This window comes from Cibotium barometz, chromosome 40, assembly GCF_041138505.1.
Source record: "Cibotium barometz isolate CiBa-2024 chromosome 40, ASM4113850v1, whole genome shotgun sequence".
Taxonomy (NCBI): Eukaryota; Viridiplantae; Streptophyta; class Polypodiopsida; order Cyatheales; family Cibotiaceae; genus Cibotium; species Cibotium barometz.
Window position 1 is genome coordinate 17,632,541 of NC_141085.1, and position 21,126 is coordinate 17,653,666.

Below are 21,126 nucleotides of genomic sequence, written 5' to 3' on the forward strand. Positions count from 1 at the left end.
TTGAATTCTAATATCTCTAATCTACTCCATTTTCTAAAAATCAAGAGAGTAAACAATGAAAAGAGTTTAATCAATCTTTTAATTAAACTTGCTAGGATTAATAAGGGCTGAATTGTAAAGAAGAGAAGGGGGTGGACTTTCCATCAAGGCATAGCATCAGATTTTAATTCAAACATTTTCAAAGCATAAAATTTAAGAAAACCATAGATTTAAAATTCACAATAAGTAAGAATTAAGCTTACATGGAACTTGTAAGCTTTCCTTTGGCTTAAGGGTTCTACTCTTGTCTGCACAACAAGAGTGGCCCACCAGTTCTTTTGGAGAGGATTTAGTCAAAAACAATTGAATTCAATGTACTTAACTCTAGGGAGGAGTAGAGTAACAGTGCATAAACACTATTAACCTTTTACAAAGGGGAGGCTTCTATTTATAGGAAAAAATGAGCCTTTAATCAATCAAACTTATTCTAGAATTTTCCAGATCAGTTTGGTCAAATTTTGACCATTTTTGGGTCATTTTAGCTCACTTTTTGGATCTAGTTGAAACAGGAGAGAGGAGAGATGAAAATATCTCATTATTTGTGAGTTTAAAACTCATCCACATATGGAACCTCCTTCATGAGGAAAATTCCCCACACTGAGGTGTCAAAAATGGGTCATTTTCTCTAAATATCTCTTCTTAAAATGGGTCATTTTCTCTAATAAACCTTGTCCTTAGTCAACTCTTCATCCTATGTGAGTATTTACTCATTTTTGGGGAATTTTTCTTCTATTCTTCAATTTATCTCCTCCCTAAATTTGGATTAATCTTATTGGTCCATAGGAACCTTAATCGAAAAATTTCAGAAAATATAGACCCTCAGGCTAAGGTCCTTTTTATCTATTTTCAATTTATTCCAATTGCACATTGGAAAGTTCTTTTTGAATTTCTATTTCAGGGAAAAACATTTTAATAATAAGAAGGGATATTTTTCCATCCAAAGATATCTAGAAACTGAATTATATCTCTCTAGAATATTTTCTCTCTCTAGGCCAAAACAGATAGAAACAAGATCTGTTATTATTCTAAAAAGGGGATTGATTACAGGGGGAGAAACTGGACATCTTGAGGGGCTGGGGGAGGAATTTAATATCCTAACTCACTTAAAAAATGCGAGATGTCCTCATCTCGCAGCAGCACAGCAGGTGGAGTATGATCTCTTTCGTCTTCTTCTTCTTCTTCAATCACTTCGAGCGTTACTGCCTTGGAAGTGGACTGCTGATTTGGGAACAACTCTCTTTGACTTCCCCTATTCCAAGGCAGAGGTCTTGCATTACTTTGGTTTGAAACTGTGGGTTGGTTAGAGGGTCTACCTATGGGATTTCCCTAATTTTTGTAGATAGAAACCTGATTACTATGGAAGGAAGGAGCTGGAGTCTGGAATCTTGATCCCTGATTTCCCTACCCTGAAAACCTTGATCCAAAAAAAGGAGTTGGACAATCCATACTGCGATGTCCAAATCCTTGACAGTTATAGCATTTCACTCCCTTGTTCAAGGGTGGAACTTCTGAAGTTGAAGTCTAGGGGATTTAGTTTCGGGAAAAGGACATTTCTTCCATTCTGAAACTTCCCATATCTTGGCTGATATCTCTTAGGCGGTGGAAGGTTGGAATCAACTTTTGGAACTAAAAACCTTTTGAAAGGTGATGGTGATGGCTTTGGTGGGACCTTGACATCAAAGGCCTTGGAGAAATCCTTTGCCATCCACACTGCTTCAACCATGCAAACTGACTTGGCGTTCTTCACCAAAATATTCAAAGGTTCGTTCAGTCCCCGAATGGACCTGGCCAACAACTGTTCTTCATTCAGCGGTGGAGAGTATTTGAAGAGGAGAGCGAACGCTTGGTGATATACTTCAATAGTTCTACTCCCTTGAGTTAACTCTAAGAATTCGTTCATCTTTGTTTCCAAAAAGGCGGGAGGACAGAACCTCGTCCTTAGGTAAATTTTGAGATCATTCCATGTTTGGGTATTCCGATCCAGACGGTTTGTTCTCGCAAGGGTTTCTCCATGACACTTTAGCTATTTCTACTATCTTCAGCCTTGCAAGAGCCATTTTGCTCCTCATTGTACCCGGTGACATCAAAGTACTCTTCCATTGCTTCGATCCACTTCTCCACAGCCTCGCCCAAGTTTTCCCCTTCACCCTTGAAAGGTCCAGGCTACGAACTATGAAGAGTTTTACGAACATCCAAGTCGAGCTCTTCCTCATCGAGTTGGGGGTTATCATTTCTAGCACGACGACCTCGATCCAAGTTCCTATCAATACGAAAAATCTTGTTAAGTCCCTTTATTTATGATTCCAATCAGATTTTAGATTCATTTGATTCTAGGGTTCTTTAGATAGGTCAGCTCCCCACAAAATCGTGGATAAAGATACTCGCATTATCAGATAACAATTCATTCAGAACATATCATTCATACATTTAACACAATAATGGTCTATTAGACGGAAATTTCCATCTGAGTAGTACTCCATGGGGGATTTCAATTTTATTGATTTTTAATTTGTCATCCCTTAACTTGATCCACTGGGTTAAGAGTTAAGAGTAGCAATCTGTTAGCAAAATCCACTAATCTCATAGTGATTTGCTGAAGTCATTATCATCATTCTAGTTATGAACATCAACACAGGGACTCGTCCCATTCATCCTCATTGTGGTTTTGCTCAGTTTATCGCTTTTCAACAAAAAATTCAGGAATCATCATTTTTTAATCAGAATCCAATTCAACTCATCAGTTCTCAATCAGAATTTTAAAATCATATCAACCACATTCGAATTCATTATTTGGATTGCCTTTTAGCTTATAATTTTAAGATCTTAGATTTACTCGTATATATTGCCAGTAAAGAGCTCTAGTTATACCCTCGGTATATACGGGTAGTGACGGTCCTTGGAACTATAAGGTAAATACCATCATGTCTAGGCCTCAAGCAAGTCGGGGATTCCATACAATTGGAGTACTTCCATTTGAAGACCCAATTATCAAATCAAGAATTTCATTCTGAATATCAATTTGTATGAGTTTCATCACACAATTCCAACCTTTTACTGCTACTTCCTAAATTTATGACATTTTTGGCTTCTCGGTTGATCTACTTTAGCCAATTCTCTGATACTAGCTGTGAGATCCCTATCCCCACCGCGCAACGAATTTAGGGGTGCTAGCAGTGGAAGTAGCACTTCTTGCACACGGGGCAGGGTCCTACACTCGGAGCCTTGCCCACCGATATCCGGACAAGAGACTAATCCATCGGTTTGAACCCGAAAAAACTTCCCTTGCCCGGAAAGCACGGGCGATTCCTCCATGATAAATTTTCTCTAACTTAGTCAAAAGCGTTATCTAACAGAACTGATTTGACCAAACCCGTAAGTCTCATAGTCAGATCAAGGAAAAGATTGCACTTGGATCATAGAGACCAACACTTTTTTCCTCATTGAGAGGCACAGCCGTTGATTCTTTTCCATAGAACAATTTTTGTACGGGATTTACTTCATCTATCGTACCATAACGGAATTGAGTCTTAAATTAGGGATCCATCAGTCCAGCCTAACCCCATCTAGTCCCATGGGTTAGCCAACCTCCCAACCACTGTAGTGTTGGGATCCAATTAAGAATTTGGTTAGGTTTTGTCCCGGGTGTACCAGGGAAAAGAGTTCCCAGGCCCCCTAGCCGGATATTCATGCAAACTTAAAACTAGTCACACCACTTACACACCCAATATGAAATTGCATTTTTCTCAGCATCATCTATCTTTAAAAATATTCATTTAATGAAACCATTGTCTCACTTATCATAATCCTCAAAATCTCTGGTTGAATCCTTATTTCCAATCATTGCTTCATCGGTGTATCTATGGCATCATTGGCAACAACCAGAACGCTCTGACCACCTGACCACTCCGGGGCCTTTTCGATAGTTCCTAGCTCATAGTAACCGGCAATATATTCACATATCAAAATGGAAACTCCGTTGCGAATGAGCAAGATCAACCAACGAATCCATATAAAAGGGCCATGGACTCATCCGTTGAGATCAACCAGATCCATGCCGGAATTTAGAAAACAACTCTTACTCCTTGTTCCAATATCTTCCACAACGCACGTGTGGGTATCATCAATGACCTAGAGCCCGAGCATCGTATGGTCAGCACCCTCTAGGATCCTTCGCAGGTGACCTAGTGCTTCACTCATAGGTCGCTTCCTTGGTCCCTCATCCACCGTACCAGAAGTTCACCATTTTAATCGAACCGAGGCTGGTCAAGAGCTCGGCTGACCTTGCTGTGAGACGTCCTCCGTTGACTCTCCGTTCAGCTATTGCAACTTTATCAGCCCGGTCTCCACGACCTTAATCACAAGACGGTCATAACGCTTTTCCAACATTCTTGACATAAAACAGTCATTTAAAAACAGGCCATAAATAAAGTTTCTATAACGAACTCTCGTCTTTCCACAATAATCAACATTACTTAATTCACATTCATTTCATATAAATTCCCATTCTCATTCAATCGCATCATTTTCCATCTCATTACTTCTTTCCTCAAATATCCTCATCAGATCTCATCCACTCGCATTTACCCATTCCACATCTCATCACATCATATTCATTCACATCACATCCATTCATATTTACCTGATTTGCATCACATCACGTCACATTCATCACATCTCGATTCACATGACATCACATCCATTCTCATCCCATATCATTCATTCACATCCCGTTTCACATGACATCTCATCCATTCACATCCCATATCATTCATTCACATCCCGATTCACATGACATCACATCCACTCACATCTCATATCATTCATTCACATCCTGAGTCACATGACATCACATCCATTCACATCTATCCATTTTACATCACATCACCTCCATCCATTCACATCCATCACATCACATTCAATTCATATCCATCACATTCACATCCACATATATTCTTTCACATACACATCTATATCTGTTCTTTCACATACATCCACATCCATTCTTTCACATACTCATTCACATCCATTCTTCACATACACATTCACATCCATTCTTCTCATACACATCCTTATCCATTCTTTCACATATTCACATCCATTCTTCTCATACACATTCACATCCATTATCATCACATACATTCACTCATATCCCATATCATTCATTTACGTTCTGGTTCACATGACATCACATCTCATCCATTCATTCACATTTATCTGATTCACATCACATCTCATCACATCTATCCACATCACATTCTCATCACTTCTATTCATATCACATCCATCCATCCATCCATTCATTCACATCTATCTGATTCTCATCACATCTCATCACATCTATTCTCATCACATTTGTTTAAACATAGAATTTAAAAGAATCTCTAATTTTTGATATAAAGATTCTTTACGCATCTATTTATGCATAAAATCAACTTCAGTGGGAATAACACTTTTAACAAAATCCTTTTATGCATCTATTTATGCATAAATTTAATTTTAAGAAAAATAACACTTTTAAAATAAAAATAAATCCTTTATGCATCTTTCTATGTAAAAAATCAATTTTAGAGAAATTATCACTTTTGGAATAAAAATAAATCCTTTATACATCTTTGTATGCATAAAATAAAAATTAATGAGAATAACTCTTTTGAAAATAAATAAATTCCTTTATGCATCTTTTTATGCATAAAATCAAAATTAATGAGAATAACTCTTTTAAAATAAAAATAAATTTCCTTATGCATCTTTCTATGCATAAAATCAAAATTAATGAGAATAACTCTTTTAAAATAAAAATAAATTCCTTTATGCATCTTTCTATGCATAAAATCAAAATTAATGAGAATAACTCTTTTGAAATAAAAATTATTTCCCTATGCATCTTTCTATGCATAAAATCAAAATTAATGAGAATAACTATTTTGAAATAAAAATAAATTCTGTTATGCATAAAATCAAAATTAATGAAAATAATTCTTTTGAAATAAAAATAAATTCCCTTATGCATCTTTCTATGCATAAAATCAAATTTAATGAGAATAACTTTTTAAAATAAAATCAAATTTAATGAGAATAACTCTTTTGAAATAAAAATAAATTCTTTTATGCATCTTTCTATGCATAAAATCAAAATTAATGAGAATAACTCTTTTGAAATAAAAATAAATTTCCTTATGCATCTTTCTATGCATAAAATCAAAATTAATGAGAATAACTCTTTTGAAATAAAAATAAAATTCTTTTTGTATATTTCTATGCATAAAATCAAAATTAATGAGAATAACTCTTTTGAAATAAAAATAAATTTCCTTATGTATCTTTCTATGCATAAATTCAATTTTAATGGGAATGACACTTTTGAAATAAAAATAATTCTTTCTATGCATAAATTTAATTTTAATGGGAATGATACTTTTGAAATAAAAATAAAGTTTTTTATGCATCTTTCTATGCATAAATTCAATTTTAATGGGAATGACACTTTTGAAATAAAAATAAATCTTTTAGAATGCACAAACGGAAGGAATTACTCTTTTAGAATAACCTAATGATAAACTTTAGTTCCACAAAATTTAAGAAAATTTTGCCATAACCTCCTTTGTATGGTTGACCATTTCTCAATTTTAACATTCAATTTATGACTTGAACTAATCCAATTTGAATTTTAATATCTCTAATCTACTCCACTTTCCAAAAATCAAGAGAGTAAAAAATGAAAAGAGTTTAATCAATCTTTTAATTAAACTTTCTAGCATTAAGAAGGGCTGAATTGTAAAGAAGAGAAGGGGGTGGCCTTTCCATCAAGGCATAGCATCAGATTTTAATTCAAACATTTATAAAGCATAAAATTTAAGAAAACCATAGATTTAAAATTCACAATAAGTAAGAATTAAGCTTACATGGAACTTGTAAGCTTTCCTCTAGCTTGAGGGATTGAGGGTTCTATTCTTGTTTGCTACAACAAGAGTGGCCACCACCAGTTCTTTTGGAGAGGATTTAGTCAAAAACAATTGAATTATCAATTGAATTCAATGTATTTGACTCTGGGGAGGAGTAGAGTAACAGTGCATAAACACTATTAACCTTTTAAAAAGGGGGAGGCTTCTATTTATAGGAAAAAATGAGCCTCTAACCAAGCAAACTGATTCTAGAATTTTCCAGATCAGTTTGGTCAATTTTGACTATTTTTGGGTCATTTTAGCTCACTTTTTGGATCTAGTTGAACAGGAGAGAGGAGAGATAAAAATATCTCAATATTTGTGAGTTTAAAACTCATCCACACATGTGAAATAGGCACCTCCTTCATGAGGGGAATTCCCCACACTGAGGTGTCAAAAATGCATCATTTCCTTTAAATATCTCTTCTTTTTTAACTAATAAACCTTGTCCTTAGTCAACTCTTCATCTTATGTGAGTATTTACTCATTTTTGGGAGATTTTTCTTTTATTTTTTCAATTTATCTCCCCACATTTGGATTAATCTTATTGGGCCATAGGAACCTTAATCCAAAATTTTTAAAAAATCTGGACCCTCACGCTAAGGTCCTTTTTTACCTATTTTCAATTTATTCCAATTGCACACTGGAAAGTTCTTTTTGAATTTCTGTTTCAGGGGAAACATTTTAATAAGAAGGGATATTTTTCCATCCAAAGATATCTAGAAACTGAATTACCTCTCTCTAGAATATTTTCTCTCTTTAGGCCAAAATAGATAGAAACAAGATCTGTTATTATTCTGAAAAGGGGATTGATTACATGGGGAGAAACTGGACATCTTGAGGGGCTGGGGGAGGAATCTTACATGAAAGCTAGCTAGATGGATGTTGTTATTTACAAGAGTTTGATTTGACCATAAAGGGCCTTGAAGTGAATGTGTAGTTGTAGACTTTTTATCCCAAATAGATTCCAAAGAATCACTGGATGGTATACCAGATCAATTTTGAGATGTAGAATTTTTTATTCTAGATGATCCACAAACCACGTGGTATGATGAGATGCCGCGATGTTCTTAACAAATAGAGCATTTTTGGAAGGGATATCTAGAGATTATTAAGATGATGTGTTCCAGATCATGAGAAAGTTGTAATATTGCAAAACCACATCAAGGTGTGAGTGGAGGAAACTTCTATGAAGAAATTACAAGTCAAAAGATATTCTAGGCCCACCTTGTTAAAAGATGTCAGTAGTTTGCCAAAGGATGTGATTTCTGCTAGCTTTTAGGTCAGCCAATTTTTGCGGATGAAATGTCACATAATCTGATATTTCCATTAGAATCATTCCAAAAATAGGGTTTGGCTCAGCAATAAATACATTCTGGTGGCTATTGATTATTACTATACAAAGTGGGTTAAAGCCAAAGCTCTCAAAGATAATCAGGCTACCTTAGTAGGTTCATGTATGAGATAATAATGACTAGACTTGGCTATCCAATTGAACACTAATCAAGGCGAACACTTTTTAAATGATGTTATCCAAAGTCTTACAAAACATCACATGATAATTCATTAGAAGTCTACAGTTTATTATCCATAGGAAAAGGGGTCAGTTGAATCCACAAACCAAGTGTTGCAAAGAAACTTAAAAAAGATATTTAATCAAAATTGAACAAATTGGGATCAAAAGTTATATTCAGCACTATAGGCATTTTGAATAGCTTAGAAGGTGGCAACAACTCACACTCCTTTTTCATTTGGTGTATGGTTTGGAAGCAATAGTGGCCAGTGACTTCCAGACTTTCTTCAAAGGAATTAGTCACACATTGTCTGGAGTAGTTTCTGGTGTTGGGGGAAAAGAGGCTTCAAAGTAACTAGATTACTAACGTCATCCAAAGGCATCAAAAGCATTTTATAGATCAAAATATAAAGTTCAAGATTTTTAATGTGGGCGATCCAGTTTTATTATTTAACTCCAAAATGGGTTCGAATTTGGGAAGCTCAAGTTGAGGTGGATTGAACCAGATTTTTAGAAAATTTAGACCTAGCACAATCGCCATGATAACATTGGATGGTGTGAAGTCACCACATCTAGTAAATGGTTTGTTATCTTAGGAAAATACCCTTAGTATTATTAGTTACTTATACCTTATTTATTTATACCTTAGCTTAGAAATAGCTTAGGAATGAAACCGGAATATTCATGACAAATCATAGATAACACTGTATTCCTCGATTCATGCCATTATGTACTTGCTAGCACTAAAGATTATGGTTGTTATTATCAGTAAAATTATCATCAGATATCCAAAGAAGAAAGAAACCATGATGTTTAGTAATATGTGCATTGCTCAATCCTGAATGTTTGAATAATGGTTTGTATGGAATTATGTTTAATGTTTCAACTCATAATCTCTATGTTGGTTTATCCACCAATACTTTTGGCAATCATGTTGGGATCGATCAATACTCAAACATGCTTTGGTCACTGTTTTGAGCAACATGTAGTTTTCTACATGGATCTAGCTTAGGTGGATCATCTTTCCTTATACAAGTTAAATTACGGATTGTTCACTATCTCCTAGGTCATCCTTCAGTTTATCTTTCTTATCATTTAGGCCCTGATGGTGTCATTCTGTATTACATGTCAACATGATCCCCTTATGCGACACTGTTTCACATATCTGCACAGTTCTATCTAGTCAAAATGAAAGCCTTGTCCAATCATGAAAGCCTTTCCTGATGGCGTCATTCTGTATTACATGTCAACATGATCCTCTTATGTGACATTGTTTCACATATCTGCACATTGGGACAAGGCTTTCATGATTGGACAGTGCCAAAATCATATCCTTATTCATGCTCGATGCATTTAAGATGGAACTAGTAGTGAACCCTGCTTGCCTTAAGTTGGCGTTCCCCTAAGCCTTCTTGACACCCAAGATGGCCCAATGTTTTAGGAGATGGAACTAGTAGTGAACCATGTTATCCTTAAGTTGGAGTTCCCCGAAGCCTTTTTGACACCCAGGCTAGCCCAATGTTTTAGGAAATGTGGACCTCACTAGGCCACCCACCCCTCACACCATCCTGCAAACAATCATTACCACAATAATTAATCCCCAATCTATGAACATCTTGTCGTTATTTTGAAGTGAAGTTTCTCGTTGGATCTAAGTCTACATCGTGCAAGTTTTATGTGACCCCCACATGTACACATTGAAAGAGATCATCATCCTCAAGAGGGGATGGATCACATGAATTGCATCATGAGTTGATGAAGAAGGACTGCAACGCTCAAACTTCCTTTCAAAATGGTCACCATCAACATCCCAAGCCTCGTCCTCTAATTGCTGCCACCACAACACGTAACCCATAACGCTACACCTCATTCTTGCACCTCAACATTAACAACCCTTTAGGGAGGTGACTTAGAAGACATGGGTGCTAGCTCAAGGGAAAGCACAACACTCTTGTGAAAACTTAGGAGTTACCATTTGGCCCGAAGCCCAACCATGATCAAAGATCTAAGCGGGAACCCTAAGCAACAAAGTTTATTGTAGACCCTAAGCCCTGAATCTCCATTAAAAGCTACTCAAAGCCGAGGGATTCTACAAAGGAAACATGTCTTTCTCGGTCCCCAAAGTGTTAACTACACAACCATGGAAGACAAAAGGATCAAAGTGACAGCCTCAGTACCCAATACCACCCTAGAAGTGTACACTTTATTAGATCATCCTGACAAAATTACTAGAAGTAAAAGGATTCTATAAAGGAAACCCCCCATGTGAGTGTCGAGATTAAAGAAGCTTGTGCCTCAGACCCCCAAAAATGCACCCTCAAACGTTAAATCTGAGTGGGTGTGAAGACACAAAGTCATGCCTCTATTGATGCTAACTCCAAAGCTTAAGTAGGAATGGAGAGCAATGGCTTTCACTTTAACTCGTGTGCCGACACCACATTCAAAAAAGTCGAAAGAGCTTGCGGACCCTAATCAATAAGAGAGGCAACACCTTGCCCATGTACAGTGATCCTACCTATCCCTATTCCCTCAAAGAAGAGCTACCCATGCTACTAAACCCCAAAGAGAGCCGTGCACACACTTCCTGGCACCACAACCCTAGAGCTCAAACAGATTACCATGACCCTACAACACCTTTGTGCACCATACCGCAACATCAAGTTTCCAGCTAGAAGGATAAAGTTTAGACAAGCACACAAGCCAAGCCAACCATGGTGGTATCCAAGCTTTAGTGATGGATCCACCCTTGCCTAAGCGCACGCACTGTAAGCGTTGAATCTTAAACTAACTCACCTGCAGATATGTAACATAGCCTCCCCCCACAATTGTACCATCTCACTACCTTTACAGGGCCAAAAAAATATCAAGAGTCCATCAAAAAAAAAAAAAATGCTTGAGTCAAATTGGCAATCTCAAAAGTTCAATCACCCAATTGTTGATCTAAAGTCACATCAAAATGGGTCGGATAAGGGGGTTGGCAATTTGAAAAGAAGGATCCACAATTCAAATTATGGAATCAAAGAGGTCGAATCATGATCATAGAAGTGAGATCGATGATCAAAGATATGAAATTGGTGAGGTTAGATCATGATTGATGATTAAAGAGGCTGAATCATTTAGAAAGTGGGATCGTTTAGGGGAGTCAAATTGCCATGATCCAAGAATGGATGATCAAAGATTATGAATCATTTAGAAAGTAGAATCGTTCAAGAGTCAGATCACCACGATCCAAGATCAGACGATTAAAGACGTTGAATCATCCAGGAGTAGGATCGCCATGATCTAAGATTAGACGATTACGGATATTGAATCATCCATGAGTCAAATCGCCCCCCATGATTCAAGATCAAATGATCAAAGATATTGAATCATCCACGAGTTGGATCGCCAAAACGAACCAAGGTCAGATGATTAAAGACGTTGACATCGGATCATCACGATCCAAGATTAGGAAATTAAATCATCGAAGAGTAATAAAAAATTGTCATAATCTAAGAAAATCTAAGAATAGATGAGGTTGGATCGCAATCTTAAAAGTGAGATGGATGATTAAAGAGGTTCGATCATCTAGAAAGTCATCGTTCTTAGATCGTGATTTATGATAGCATGGCTTCTGGATTGCATGCCTGAATCGCCTCGTCAAAACCCATGCATCACACGTGAGATCACCTGCATGGAGAGAGAGATCATTGACTGCCTATGAACAGAGAGAGGCAAGGGCAGATCAATGTGTTGCCTACATGCAGAGAGGGGAGTAGCCACTTGCACATCTGGTAATTGAAGAAAGAAGAGTCTCTTACCAGGGAACGGAGAAGAGAAAGAGGATCAATGTGCTGGACTTCATGATGATGCCATCAAAGAAGTCTCCATCTTGCCCTATCACATGGGTATCCCAATTATGGTCCACGGAGCCATCGCATCCATCCACCCAAATAGAGGCCTTCACATGAGGTGAGTCAATCCAGCCCACTTTGTGTCTCCCTCCTAGGCACAAAACTAGCCTACATTTGTGCTGATCATGATGCAATTTTACAACTAGATGTGGTGACAAGGGATGTGGTCCCCCTTCCATTGAGACAAGGTGTGCAACTGAGATGTCCAAATTGTCAAATCAATACTACATGCCCAAGATCATCATTGTCTGACTCTACAAATTTCACCCCCACCAAGTCGCAGACCCTTATAATGCTTCCCTTCTTTTCGCTGGCATCGCTACGCTTTAAGAATGCAGCAAATGTTCACAAAGTGGCAAGTGTTCACAAAAAAGCAGCTCAAGAAGCACTCGGATCCATGCGGCCATGTCTAGCAAGCCATCCATCATTTGCAGCTTATCACTATCCTTGCCAGACCAAAAACCAGTTCTTCCATTCTCATGGAAACCACAACCTCAGTCACACCCACCTTATCATTAGCACAACTAGCCTCGTTACACACTAACTATCAATTTCCTATCTGATACCATGTGTAAGAGTCAAAGAATGTAGACAATCAAAATGTAAAAGAAAGTAACTAATCACGAATTCCTATGAGGAATAAATCAATCATTTATTTAAAATTTCGACTGCGATAGTTTTCTGGGTTTTCTTATTACCATCCTAGAGAATATAAAACGGTAGAATTTTCTCTCATAGAGTATTTACTTATTCATTTACCAATATTCATGGGATTTAAACATAGGATTAAAGAGAAATCTTATTTTGATATAGAAATTTGGTATGCATCTATTTATGTATAAAATCCAACTTCTATGGAAATAACACTTTTATATAAAAGAAAAATTTTTATGCATCTATTAATGCATAAAAATCAATTTTGATGAAAGTAACACTTTTATAATAATAAAAATTCTTCTATGCATCTATTTATGCATAAAAATCAATTTTGATGAAAGTAACACTTTAATAATAAAAAAATTCTTTTATGCATCTATTTATGCATAAAAATCAATTTTGATGAAAGTAACACTTTTGTAATAATAAAAATTCTCCAATATGCATCTTTCTATGCATAGAAATTAATTCTAATGTAAATAACACTTTTATAATAAAAATATTTCTTTTATGCATCTATTTATGCATAAAAATCAATTTTGATGAAAGTAACACTTTTATAATAATAAAAATTCTCCAATATGCATCTTTCTATGCATAGAAATTAATTCTAATGTAAATAACACTTTTATTATAAAAATATTTCTTTTATGCATCTATTTATGCATAAAAATCAATTTTGATAAAAGTAACACTTTTAGAATTTAAAAAATTCTTTTATGCATCTATTTATGCATAAAAATTAAATTTGATGAAAGTAACACTTTAATAATAATAAAAATCTTTTATGCATCTATTTATGCATAAAAATCAAATTTGATGAAAGTAACACTTTTATAATAAAAAAATTCTTTTATGCATCTATTTATGCATAAAAATCAATTTTGATGAAAGTAACACTTTTATAATAAAAAAAATTCTTTTATGCATCTTTTTATGCATAAAAATCAATTTTGATGAAAGTAACACTTTTATAATAAAAAAATTTATTTTATGCATCTATTTATGCATAAAAATTAATTTTGATGAAAGTAACACTTTTAGAATAAAAACAAATTCTCCAATATGCATCTTTCTATGCATAGAAATTAATTCTAATGGAAATAACACTTTTATAATAAAAATATTTCTTTTATGTATCTATTTATTCATAAAAATCAATTTTGATGAAAGTAACACTTTTAGAATAAAAACAAATTCTCCAATATGCATCTTTCTATGCATAGAAATTAATTCTAATGGAAATAACACTTTTATAATAAACATATTTCTTTTATGCATCTATTTATGCATAAAAATCAATTTTGATGAAAGTAACACTTTTAGAATAAAAAAAATTCTTTTATGCATCTATTTATGCATAAAAATCAATTTTGATGAAAGTAACACTTTTATAATAAAAAAATTCTTTTATGCATCTATTTATGCATAAAAATCAATTTTGATGAAAGGAACACTTTTATAGTAAAAAAATTTCTTTTATGCATCTCTTTATGCATAAAAATCAATTTTGATGAAAGTAACACTTTTATAATTAAAATTTTTTTAATGCATCTATTTATGCATAAAAATTAAATTTGATAAAAGTATCACTTTTAGAATAAAAAAAAATTCTCCAACATGCATCTTTCTATGTATAGAAATTAATTCTTATGGAAATAACACTTTTCTAATATGCATTTTCTATGCATAGAATGAAAATAACAGTTTTAGAATACACAAACGATGGGGATTACTCGTTTTGAATAATAAAAGATATAACTTATTTCACAAAATTTAGGAAAATGTTACCATAACCTCCTTTGTATGGCTGACCATTTTTTTAATTTTTTTTCATTCTCAAGTTACTTAGAAATTATCCCAAATGGTTAAAGCATTCTAAACTAATCAAATTTTACTTTTTAAAGAGAAACAATATGAAAAGTTTAATTCTAACAATTTGATTACATATCTAGGATAAAGAAAGGCTGAATTCAAGAATGAAGAGAGGGGGAAAGCCTTTCCAACAAGGCATAACATCATTTTTCATTTTAAAGAAAATAAAAATTAGAAAACCATTAAATGGAATAAAGAAAAAGTAGGATTTCTAGCTTACATGAATTTTTGTGAGCTTTCCTTTGGCGGCTTGATGGTTTGAGGGATCTACTCTTGTTTGCAACAAGAGTGGCCACCAATTCTTTTGAAGAGAAAATGATCAAAAACTAATGAATTATCAATAAATTCACTGTTTTTGGCTCTGGGGAGGAGTAGAGTAATAGTGCATAAGCACTATTAAGCTTCTACAAAGGGGGAGGCTTCTATTTATAGGAAAAAGTGAGCCTCTAACTAAGCAAACTGATTCTAGAATTTTCTAGATCAGTTTGGTCAATTTTTGGGTCAATTTATTTCACTTTTTGGATCCACTTTTGAATTAGGAGAGAGGAGAGATAAAATATCTAATTTTTTGATTTAAAATTCAAAAGAAATGATGGAAAAAAGGTGCCTACTTCATGAGGGGGAATCCCCACTCTGAGGTATCAAAAATTTATTTTTTTAGTATTTCCTTTGGTCCTTAGTCCACTCTTCATCTTATGTGAGTATTTACTAAATTCCCACTCTGAGGTGTCAAAAATTTATTTTTTTAGTATTTCCTTTGGTCCTTAGTCCACTCTTCATCTTATGTGAGTATTTACTCATTTTTGGGGGAATTTTTTTTATTTCTTCAATTTACCTCCTCCCTACATTTGGATTAATCTTATTGGTCCATAGGAACCTTAATTTAAAATTTTCAGAAAATCTGGACCCTTAGGATAAGGCTTTTTAAACAGATTATAGTTTATTTTTAATGCACCTTCTGAAATTCTTTTTGAACTTCTGTTTCAGGGGAGTTTATTTTAATAAAATGAGATATTTTTCCATCCAAAAATATTTAAAAACTCAATCACCTCTCTCTAGAAGATTTTCTCTCTCTAGGCTAAAACAGGTAGAAAGATGATCTTTTATATTTTTGAAGAGGGATTTGATTATAGGGGAAGATATTGGACTTCTTGAGAGGCTGGGAAGGAATCTTATAAGAGTTTTTGTATTGATAGGATCATGGATCGAGGTCGTCGTGGAATGATAACCCCCAACTCGATGAGAAAGAGCTCGACTTGGATGTTCGTAAAACTCTTCATAGATCACAGCCTGGACCTTTCAAGGGTGAAGGGAAAAACGTGGGTGAGACTGTGGAGAAGTAGATCGAAGCAATGGAAGAGTACTTCGATGTCATTGGGTACAATGAGAAGAGCAAAATGGCTCTTGCAAGACTGAAGATAGTAGAAACAGCCAGACTAGCCTGGAGAAACCACTACGAGACAAACCGTGTGGATCGAAACACTCAAACATGGAATGATCTCAAAATTTACCTAAGGAAGAGATTCTGTGTCCTCCCAGCTTTGTGGAAACAAAGATGAACAAATTCTTAGAGTTAACCTAGGGGAGCAGAACTATTAAAGTATATCACCAAGCGTTTGCTCTCCTCCTCAAATACTCGCCACCGCTGAATGAAGAACATCTGATGGCCAGGTTCATTCGGGGAGATTGAACGAACCTTTGAATATCCTAGTAAATAATGCCAAGCCACTTTCCATGGTGGCTAAAGCCAGTGCGAATGGCGAAGGATTTCGCCAAGGCCTTTGATATCAAGGTCCCGCCGAAGCCAGCACCATCACCTTTCAAAAGGTTTTTAGCTTCAGAAGGTGATTCCAACCTTCCACCATCTAAGAGATATAAGAGTCAAGCCCAGGATATGGGAAGTTCCAGAATGGAAAAAATGTACTTTTCTCGGAACTCAATCCCTTGGAATTCAACTTCAGAAGTTCCACCCTTGAACAAGGGAGTGAAATGCTATAACTGTAAAGGATTTGGACATCGCAGTAAGGATTGCCCAACACCTTTTGGAATAAGGTTTTCAGGGTGGGCAAATCAGGGATCAAGATTCCAGACTCGAGCTCCTTCCTTCCAGAATAATCAGGTTTCTTTTTGCCAAAATCAGAGAAATCCCAAAGGTAGACCCTCTAACCAACCCGTAGTTTTAATCCAAAGTAATGCAAGACCTCTACCTCAGTAGAATAGGGAAAGTCAAAGAGAGATGTTCCCAAATTGGCCGTCCACTTCCAAGGCAGTAACGCTGGAAGTGATTGAAGAAGAAGAAGAAGATGAAAGAGATCATACTCCACCTACGAGATTAGGACATCTCGTGTTTTTTAAGTGGGGTAGGATGTAAGATTCCTCCCTCTAGCTTTTGAGGTGTACAGGTGTAAGAACCTCCCCTTCTGATCTTGTAATTATTCCTCTCTTTGAAATAAAAGAAAGATTCTGTTTTACCCTGTTTTGACCTAGAGAGAGAAAATGTCTAGAGAGAGATAATCCAAAATTGAGATATTTTTGGTGGATATAAAAATCCTCCTAGTGTCTAAAATGGTTTCTCCTAAAACAGAAATTCAAAAAGAACTTTCCAATGTGCATTTGGAATTAATTGAAAAGAAGTATAAAGGACCTTAGCCTAAGGGTCTAGATTTTCAAAAATTTTTGGATTATGGTTCAATTAAGGTTCCTATGGGCCAACAGGATCAATTAAATCCAATTTATAAAATAAAAACCCCCAAAAATGAGTAAATGCTCACATAAGATGAAGAGTTGACTAAGGACAAGGTTTATTAGTAGAAAACTATGAGTATTACTAAAACAAAGAGATATTTTTGGTATAATGATTCAATTTTGACACCTTGGTAAGGAGAAGGGGGCTCTTCAAGGAGGCACCTATTTCACATGTGTGGTGGAGTTTTAAACTCAAAAATATTGTGATATTTTTTTCTCTCCTCTCTCCTAGATCAAACCAAATCAAAAGGGAGCCAAACTAGGTCCAAATCTTGTCCAAATTCAGCCAAACTGAACCTGGAAAATTTTAGAAACTAGTTGGACTTGGTTAGAGGCCTCCCTCACCTATAAATAGATCCTTAGCCCTTTGTAAAAAAATATGAGACCTATACCATGTCAGTATTATACTGAAATAATGATATTTTCTATTATCCTCTAAAAATCCTCTTCAAATTGAAGAGATTGGAGCTTCTCTCTCTCTCTCTCTCTCTTCAATTATCCTTGGTGACTCTAACAACATACCAAACCAATTGATTGGTTGGGGGCCTCTACTGCGATCAAAGAATCAAGTAATTTAGGAGGTAAAGTGTGGATTATTGTCTTCTTTTTCTTAAATCTCCAAATGTTTCTCTTCTCAACCCCTCTCAAGCTTGAGAAGCATTAAATTGAATGGTTTTTTAATACTATTTAATGTATTGTAATGAAGAAATACATAAATTTCTATTTATGCTTAATTTATAATGGTTTTTAAGCATTTCTCTCTCTCCCAAGAATGGTCATTCCTATGACCTATTCTCAATGGTTTTTAAGCATTTTTCTCTCTCCCCCAAAGAATGGTCATTCCTATGACTTATTCTCAATGGTTTTTAAGCATTTTTCTCTCTCCCCCAAAGAATGGTCATTCTTATGACCTATTCTCAATTTGAATGAATCTTCTCATGAAGCATTTCTCTAATCTAAAAGTAATTTCTATGCTTGTCTAATTGGAGGCCAAAATAATAAATTTTTTATACTTTTATGCTATTAAATTTATGGTAAAATTAAGAATCAATCCATAATTAGATAATGATCCAATTAGTGGTTATTCTAGTCACATGAATAATACTAAACTTTAATTTATATTATGAAAAGAGGACTTCCTATCATATTCTAGGATTAATCATCCTAGATTAATTGAATGATTCTCATTATAATCATGAAAAATTTAATTTTTATATTTATGCATAAATAGTTAATTAGAAAAAGGAGAAATTTCTAGTAATCTATTTTTATGTTAAAAGAGTAATCCCCATAACAATGGAAATCGATGTATTCCAATGAAGTAAGAGAAAACTTGGGATGCTAAAATAATGTATTTTTTTAAAATTAAAGAATTATTTTAGTTAAATTTATCTTTTTGCATAGATATTTAAATGTTAAAAGAGAAATTCCTATGACATTTAGAACTCCATCATTTAGATGGAAAAAGAGAAAGTCTAGCATATTGGAATTAATGAGTATTGTATTTAAATTCAAAGATGAATTTTAGATAAATTTATTTTATCTATGAGAAATATTTAAATGTTAAAAGAGAAATTCCTATGACATTTGGAATTCCATCATTTAGATGGAAAAAGAGAAATTCCTAGCATATTGAAATTAATGAGTATTGTATTTAAATTCAAAGATGAATTTTAGATAATTTTTTTTTATCTATGAGAAATATTTAAATGTTAAAAGAAGAATTCTTATGACATTTGGAATTCCATCATTTAGATGGGAAAAGAGAAATACCTAGCATATTGAATTAATGGATATTTTATTTTAGATGAAATTACTTTATGAGAAATATTTGATGATAAAAGAGGAATACCCATGACATTGGAATGCAATTAATTAAATGCAAAAAGAAGAATTCCCATGGTAATTGAGATCCAAGAAATTAAATGGGAAGAAGATGAAATTTTAGTATAATTCAATTCATGATTATTTATCAAAAGTGGAAATATGGGTAGAATTGATTTCTGTAAATCCCATGAATTCATTTATTCAAAAGAGGAATATTGAATATAATTCATTTGAGAAATTGAGAATGAATATGGAAATAGTCGTCGAGAAAAAAAACCTTTAATTAGGCCAAACAATTGGCAAAAATTTAGAAAAAGTCCCATTATCGGGATCAACCTAGAAAAAGCTACTAAATAGGATTAGCATGTGAACGGATGAGATAAGGTGAAAATAGGATGCGATAAGATGTGTATGGGATGTGATAGGATGTAAACGGGATGCGATAGAATGAAAATAGATGTGATAAGATGTGTATGGGATGTGATAGGACATGATAAGATTTAAATGGGATGCGATAGAATGAAAATGGATGTGATAAGATGTGTATGGGATGTGAATAGGATGTGAATAGATGTGATAAGATGTATATGGGATGTGATAGGATGTGATAAGATGAAAATAGGATGTGATAAGATGAAAATAGGATGTGATAAGATGTGATGTAATGAGAATGAATGTGGATGTGTATATGCAAGAATGAATGTGGATGTGTATATATGGAAGAATGAATGTGGATGTGTATGTGGAAGAATGGGTGTGGATGTGTATATGGAAGAATGGATGTGGATGTATATGAGGAAGAATGGATGTGGATGTGTATGTGGAAGAATGAATGTGGATGTATATGAGGAAGAATGGATGTGGATGTGTATGTGGAAGAATGAATGTGGATGTATATAAGGAAGAATGGATGTGTATGTGTATGTGTATGTGGAAGAATGGATGCGGATGTGTATGTGGAAGAATAAATGTGGATGTGTATGTGCAAGAATGGATGGGGATGTGTATGTGGAAGAATGGATGCGGATGTGTATGTGGAAGAATGAATGCGGATGTGTATTGAAAGGATGTGATATTGATGTGTGTGAGTGAATGAATAAGATGTGATGTGACGTGAATCGGGATGTGAATGAATGAGATGTGATGTCATGTGAATCGGTTGTAAATGTATGATATGGGATGTGAATGGATGAGATGTGATGTGATGTGAATGGATGAGATGTGATGTGATGTGAATCGGGATAAGAATGAATGAGATGAGATGTGAAATGAATGAGATGAGATGTGATGTAAATTGAGACAGATGTGAAATGAATGAGGTGTGGGATGTGAATATGGGTTGATGCAAGTGGATGAGATGTGATGAGAATAAATGAGGAAAGATGTGATGAGATGGAAAATGATGTGATTGGATGAGAATGGGTATACATATGAATTGGATATGGATTAAGTAATGTGGATGGATGTGGAACAATGTGAAAGACGAGAGTTCATTATAGGAACTGTATTTATGACCTGTTTTTAAATGACTGTTTTATGTCAAAAATGCCGGGGAAGCATTTTGAGACCGTCTTGTGAATGAGGTCGTGGTGGTGACCTAGCTGATAGAATTTACTAGAGAAACATCCTTCACCTT